Genomic DNA, 7,988 nt, shown 5'->3' on the forward strand with positions numbered 1-7,988 from the left:
CACTTACCACTTAAGATGACTAATTGATGATCAAAATCTAGTTGCCCTCATCTGACTAAAACATTTTCTAATCTTGGATGCATGACTTTACTGTTGATGTGCATCAGGGCATTTGAATGTCTAAATAAGAGAAGGGGGAGGCTATGGTGTGTCCCATAACAGTCTTATTCCACTCAGGAAGAAAAACTCCTAAGCAGCTTCTCTTGCAACAAGCGCCTTTCTCACTGAACATTCCTTCATCACTCTTTCATTTGTGTGGCAAAGAAGCTCACCACTTTCAGTTCTGATTGTCTCTAGAGGTAAGTACAATGAGTCCTCAGGAACTCAGGTAAGCCAGAAGCCAGGCCAACTCCCCATGGCCAAGGAGGGGTGAAGGGATCCACGCCAGCTGTAATAGCCAGCTCAAGGCAGATGCAGCATTATTCAAACGGAGTGATCAGTCAATTCATATTTGACAAGGGAGCCAAGAATACACAATTTAAAAAGGATAGTCTCTGCCAGGCCATTGTGGGCTCAGTGGTTGAGCATCGACCTATGAAATCAGGAGGTCACAGTTCGAATCCCAGTCAGCCCACAAGCCTGGGTTGTAAGCTCCATCTCAGGTAGGGGGTGTGCAGGAGGCAGCCTTTCAATGATTCTTATCGTTGATGTTTCTATCTCTCTCTCTCCCCCCTCCCTTCATCTCTGAAATCAATAAAAATATGCTTTAAAATAAAATTAAAATAAAAAGGATAGTGTCTTCAATAAATGGTGTTGGGAAAACTGTATAACCACATGCCGAAAAATGTAATTGGACCCCTATCTTCTATCACTCACAAAAATTAACTCAAAATGGGCTAAAGAATTAAACATAAACTTGAAAAGATAACGAGCAGGAAAAAAGCTCTTTGACATCAGTCTTGGCAATGTGTTTTTTTCTTTAATATAACACAAAAAGCACAAGCAAAAAAATAAAAAATCAATAAACGGGACTATATCAAACAAAGTTTCGGCACAGCAAAAGAAAAATCAACAAAATTATAAAGCAACCTATAGAATGGGAGAAAATATTTTCAAACCACATATTTGATAAAGGGTTAATAACCAAAATATATAACTCATACAACTCAATAACAACAAAAACTAGTTAAAAATTGTCAGAAGATTTGAACAGACATTTTTCCAAAGGAGACATACAAATGGACAACAAATATATTTTAAAAAGCTCAACGTCACTATGCATCAGGGAAATGCAAATCAAAACCATATGAGATATCGCCTCACACCTGTGAGAATGGATATTATCAAAAAGTCAAGAGATAACAAGTGTCAGTGCCGATGTGCAGGAAAGGATCCCTATGCACTGTTGCTAGGAGTGTAATTGGGGCAGCCACTATGGAACACAGTATGGCCATTCCTGAAAAACTTAAAAATACAAACACCACATGATCCAGCAATCCCACTTCATATATCCAAAGAAAATGAAAACAGGATATTGAAAAGATGTTTGCATTTCCATGTTTCTTGTGACAGCATTCACAATGGCCAAGTAATGGAAACAACTGAAGCTCCCATCAACAGATGAATAGATAAAAGGATGTGGTGTAGATATACAATGGAGTGTTATTCAGCCATTAGAAAGCAGGAAACCCTTCCATTTGCTAAAATATGGATGGATCTTGTGGGCATTATGCTAAGTGAAATAAGTCAGACAAATAAAGATAAATACTGTACAATATCACTTTTAAAAAGCTGAACTCATAGAAACAAGCAGGAAAATGTTGGTTGCCAGGGACAGGGGGTTGGAGGAAATGGGGAGATTTTGATCAAAGGGTACAAACTTCCAGTTGAAGAATATGTTTGGAGGATCTAATACACAGCATTGTGAATATCGTTAACAATACTTTACCATATACTTGTTATTAAGTTGTTAAAAGAGTAGATCTCAAATGTTCTCAGCACCCCCAAAAAATGGAATTGTGTGACATTATGGAGACATTGGCTACTGCTATGGTGGTAATCACATTGCAATATATAAGTGTATCAAATCAACATGTTATATAGCTTAAATGTACACAATGTCATATGCCAACTATATCCCAATAAAGTTGGATAAAATAAACAAAAGGAGTAACCATTTCAGATAGTGCAAAGGCAACAACTGACCCAACATTAGACAGGACCTAACAGCTGATAGGCAGAACTGAGATTCCGGCAGTCATCAGAAAGACTGGCCAAACTTGGCAGGACTCGGTCAGCAAAGTGCATACAATCACACTGACTGGTCTCACTTTAAATTCTCGACCACCAAACTTGGATACACCCTAATATCCCTGGCAGTCATTTCACATTTCTCTAGTACATTTACTCTCCACTCTCATAGATGACTTTTCATACCTCACTTCTTTTAAAACCTCTCCAACACCTCCTTTCTGTCCTAATGACCTTGCTTCTTCATCATTAAAAAAAAGGAAGTTACCAGAAGAGAGCCTCTGTGGATTTCCACCACTGCATCTACCAACCAAAATCTGCCCCATTCAGTGTGGTTTTCCACCTGTGAACATTCAGTACGCGCCATGCACCTGTCTGAAGTGAGTCTCTCCACCTGAGCACTAGATCTTGCCTTCTCAAGGATACGGATCCAGAAGATCACATGTCCTTCCCTATATCATCGAAGTCCCCTCCCTCCTGGGTCTTTTCCCTTTGCATACAAGTGTGATGGTCATTGTCCTAAGTAATATATATATATATATATATATATATATATATATATATATATATATTTATATATATTATGGAATTACATATATATATATATCTTAGAGGTCACCTAGGCTAGTGGTTCTCAAACCCAAGTCAACATTAGAACCCCCTGGGATCTTTAATAAGAACCCCAACACCAGGGCTCCTGCTCCTCCAGAGATTCTGATTCAATTGGTCTGGGGCATGACCTGGGCATCAATATTTTGTGCATTTCATGTGATTTTAATGTGTCTCCAAACTTGAGAAGCACTGAGTGAGCCTAGATGTGTCATTAAATGAGGTAATGAGAGTTGAGAGAGGTGGAGCAGCTCACACCAGCTCAGACAAATCGCTAGTGATGGAGCCAAGACAGAACCCCAGCAACGCTGATTCCCAGTCCAGTGCTCTTTTGACAACATCAGGCAAAATGTCACACACACAAATGTAATCTTTGGCAAAGAACTATGAATGCCACCATACGTAATGAACTTGCTAATTGTTCGTCTCCACAGAAATATTGGACTTTTAGTCTTCAGCCACAATAGGAGAGCTTAAAACCAGGACTCCGAGAAGGTGAGTGTAATAGAGAATGTGCAGAAACCCCAGCCCTGGTACCCACAGCAGATGTTTCAGAAGTTTGGGGATGGTGAGGGACCTGGAGGAGGGTGCCTGGAGCAGCATGAGGTGTGGTGTGATAAATGGAGCTGTCTTTTTCCCATTACAGGAACAGAGCACGTTTCAAGAAACAAATCAGAAACCTGGAATGATTAATTGTGTGGTCTACAATGAGTCCTGGTGTGTTTGTCTACGAATCCCTTTGCTCTGCAGATGAGACACACCAGGTGCAGAGAAACACCTGGCCATGATGAACCCTCTGGATTTCTTAGTAACCAAGTCCAGAAAAGGTGAACAGTGGTTTTGTTTACAGGTGAACAGTAGGAAGGGAGTCAGAGCTGGTGAGAAACTGATACGATAGAATAAGAACAAAAGCATTCCTTAACACCCAGCCAACCTGCTGTCCTATCTCTGGCTCTCCTTCCTCTCTTTCTAGACCTACTTGGCATCAGTGAGGAACAACATGCTCTGAGGAAGTCAGAACTTCAGTCTCACGCATTCCCACCCACTGAGTCAGCTGACCTGCCAGTCACCTTTGATTCTCCTAAGGAGGTTTCAGCTAAGCATTAGCAGTGAAGAGCATAGCAGATGAGCTCGGGGCTTCTTGGGTCCAAATCCCACATTTTACTGTCCATGTGACACTGCACATGTTAGCTCGAGTTTCTAGGCTTCTCTATCTGCCTTACCTGTCAAGGGGGACTCGCCTTAGACTTCTAGGGATGACTAAATGGGACTTGCATGTAAGGTGCCTGACACACCAAATGGGAGCTGTTGTTATTAACAGATGGCCAGGGAGATTTCTGGTATTTTTCTTTACAGTGTTACGGGCACTTTAACAATACTGTTTGCATATCAAGTGAATATGTCAATTACTCATAGTGTTGACCCCTCCTTAAAGCCGATGAGGTACACTAATCTTTAGTTAGCTCATTTTGTTGAACGATAGAGGCAGCACAGCTTGGTAGAAAGATCTATATTCAAATATCAACTCTATTGTTCACTACTTGCAAGCCTTGAAGTTGTTTATTTTCTTGAGGCCTCGTCTGTGTCTTAAAAAGTGGGAAGGAAAATACCGCATTTTCAAGGGGTGTTGTGAGAATTAAGTGAAATAATGCAAATGCCTAGTACATAATAGGTTTCTATAATAAACAATAATTGACAAGACAGCACGTATATACCTTACGGCACTATAACTGCTCTCCATTTTCAATGTTCTCACTAATTCATAACAGCGTGTCTCCAAATCAGTTTGAATTTGTTGTGTTTTGTCGTTGTTTAATTGCAAGGAAAGCTCGTTGGCACGTGACCACCTCTGAATGGCCTTTAAGGAGAGCTTCTTCTAGAACAGATTAATGCCAATGCTACTCTTTTAAAAATATCCAGGGCGGGGGGATCTAAAACCTCTTTTGTCACACCTCAAACCCTTAGAAGGAGAAAGGTTTACATTCTCTACGGTTAAACGATTGGGTTTAGAATAATTGAAATCAAAGGGCGGGTGGGGGGGAGAACACAGATCTATGTAAAACAGAGTTATATATAACAAATGTTTCCAAACACGTGGTGCGAAAATTGGTACATGAAATGTCTCTGGTGTGTCTGGTTTCTAAAGTAGAGACAGACTCATGGATACAGAGAACAGACTGACAGCTGGGGGTGGGAGCGAGGGTGGGGGAGCTGGGTGAGAAGGGTGAAAGGATTAAGCAAAGAAAAAGAAAATAGAAAGACTCCTAGAGACAGACAATAGTATGGTGGTTACCAAAGGGAAAGGGGTGTTGGGGGGAGGTAGAAGAGAGTAAAGGTGGGGGGATACATGGTGAAGGAAGGAGATGTGACTTGGGGTGGTAAACACTAAATACAATATAGAGATGCTGTATTGCAAAGTTGTATACCTGAAACCTGTATAATTTTATTAACCAATGTGACCCTAATAAATTCAACTTTTAAAAAAGCCAAGGGAGTTAAGTGAGGTTGATTTATTTCCCAAAGTGGTCATTTGGAGTATGATGCCAGTAATGGGACATAAGTATCTCTGAAAGCAGCAGACTTGAAATACATAAAGGCATTTGTAGGGTCTGCCATCCCGTTTCTAAATGACGCTGACCCTGATGCTGCCTTCGGCCGGCTTCCCTGGAAGCAGACACCGAGATACATTCCTGTGCCAGTGGTTCTTTAAGAAGTGCTCCCAGCCCGGCCAGCATGGTTCAGTGGTTTAGCATCTACCTGTGAATCCAGAGGTCTCGGTTTGATTCCTGGTCAGGGCACATGCCCTGGATGCGGGCTTGATCCCCACTGTGGGGCATGTAAGAAGCAGCCAATCGATGATTCTCTCTCATCATTGATGTTTCTATCTTTCTTCCCCTCTCTGTTCCTCTCTGAAATCAATAAAAATATATTTTAAAAAAAAGAAAGAAAAAGAAGTGCTCCCAGTGAGAGAGCTGGGAAGGGGAGGGACGAGCACAGGGAAGGGAAAGAAGGAGAGAAGGCTCTCCAGGAGGGCAGCATGGCCTGATCCCAGGAGAACTCGGGAGGGCTAAATACACCTCCCTGAGGCCACCCCTTGGACTGAGGAAGCTAGAGCTACTTGTCACTCATTGGCCAGGGCTACCCTGGGAACTGAGAGATGACCCCCAGGCTTCCTGCCCTCTGGAGCAATCTGCCAAAAAGAGTCACAGGCTCGGGCCCTTGGAAGTGAAAGTGCAAGGACATTCTGAGCAGTGAAAGGCAACTTCATGGATCAGAGGATGAGAGAAAAAAATGAAGTCAGAAACGGAGAGCTTTCCTCTCAGTTATTCCAGAGCAATTCTTTTCTTTCGTTATACCCAAGTATTTCTATTATGAATGTAATGAACACAAAACGTAGAAACAGGTGGGATACACATTATCCTGTGTGCGTAATGTTGTATCAGTCCAACCTAGATGAAAAAACTTACTAGTAAGCAAGAAGTAAGCTAATACACTCACATCATAAAATTTTTACCTTATATACATGGCTAATTCAAAGTGGGTGCGTAGGTAGAGAATATGAGAGAATTGAGAGAATTCTGTTATTTAGTTACTAGAGACCCGATGCACGAAATTCGTGCAAGAGGCTTGGCCCTCACAGCCCTGGCTTCATCCGGAAGGTCATCTGGAAGGTCGTTCGGCCATCCAGTCTATTTAGCATATTATGCTTTTATTATTATAGACTAGAGGCCCAATGCACAAAATTCGTGCAAGGGGCTTGGCCCTTGCAGCCCTGGCTTCATCTGGAAGGTCATCAGGACAGTCATTCTGCTGTTCGGTCTAATTAGAATATTAGCTCTTTATTATATAGGACTAGAGGCCCAGTGCACGAAATTTGTGCACAGGGGGCAGGGTTGTGTGTCCCTCAGCCCAGCCTGCACCCTCTCCAATCTGGGACCCCTTGAGGGATGTCTGACTGCCCGTTTAGGCCCAGGATCAGGCCTAAACGGGCAGTCAGACATCTCTCTCACAATCCAGGACTGCTGGCTCCCAACCGCTTGCCTGCCTTCCTGCCTGATTGTCCCTAACTGCCCTCCCCTGCTTGCCCCTAACTGCCCTCCCCTGCTGGCCTGGTCCCCCAACTGCCCTCCCCTGCAGGCCTGGTTGCCCACAACTGCCCTCCCCTGCAGGCCATCTTGTGTCCACATGGGGGTGGCCATCTTGTGTGTTGGAGTGATGGTCAATTTGCATAATACCTCTTTATTAGATAGGATGATGGTAAGACAACAGAAATTTACAAGTACAACAGTGATTGTTTCTATTAGTTTTCTATGCACACGATTTTAAGGACAACCTTTTCCCAATGTTACTTTGTTTTGATTATATTCATTAAAAATGTAATTTTATGCTTGTTGAAACTAAGAATAATAAAATTTGGCTTGTATATTGTATGTCTTTTATTTTTCTATTATTCATTTTTGTTGTTGTTGGATGGTTCAGCCCACGACAGACTGGAAATTTTCACAAACTTGGTCCAGCACCAGAGCGGCTGGTTGGAGAATCAGTGCTCTCCCCCTCCCCGCCAGCCCCACACACACACTGTGCCCTGATGCCCGGGGGAGGGAGTCCAGCCTGAGGAAGCTGATCTGAGAGAGAAGGGGCGGTGCGGGCATCCCCGCCTTCATAGCCACGATCTCACAGTAAGCACAGCTCGGTCTGAAACAGGGTAGCACATGATTCGAGACAGAATATGAAGTCAGCCTCATAAATTGTGAGACCCAAGTCAAGACCACATTTGATCTGCAGTGACTTTGATAGGGCAGATATGGAATGTTGGGGAACCAGCTAGAATTGTCAGGAATATTAATCGTGCTCTGTTAACCGTGACTGTTTTGTTCTGATTAAAGAAGGCACATTCCAGCCTGGCTGGCGGCTGCACTCGGGACCTGGGAGCTCACCTGGAGATGCAGCCGCCTCTTTGGAGCTGCCTATTATCATGGAAAGATGAACAACTTTGTTGCAGAAACCAGCACTTAGAAGATCCTCAGTCCTTGCAAATCGCTAAGCTCTTTGAAGACCCCAGCCCTCTGCTTACCTGTTAACTAACTGCCCATTGCGCATACCCTTGGCTACTTCCCGGTGTCGGCTTTGTCCTTCTACCCAATATAAGCAGCTGGCTTGTGGTGGGGTGCAGAGCAGATTTTGGTGAA

This window comes from Myotis lucifugus, unplaced genomic scaffold (genome assembly GCF_000147115.1).
Source record: "Myotis lucifugus unplaced genomic scaffold, Myoluc2.0 scaffold_118, whole genome shotgun sequence".
Lineage (NCBI taxonomy): Eukaryota > Metazoa > Chordata > Mammalia > Chiroptera > Vespertilionidae > Myotis > Myotis lucifugus.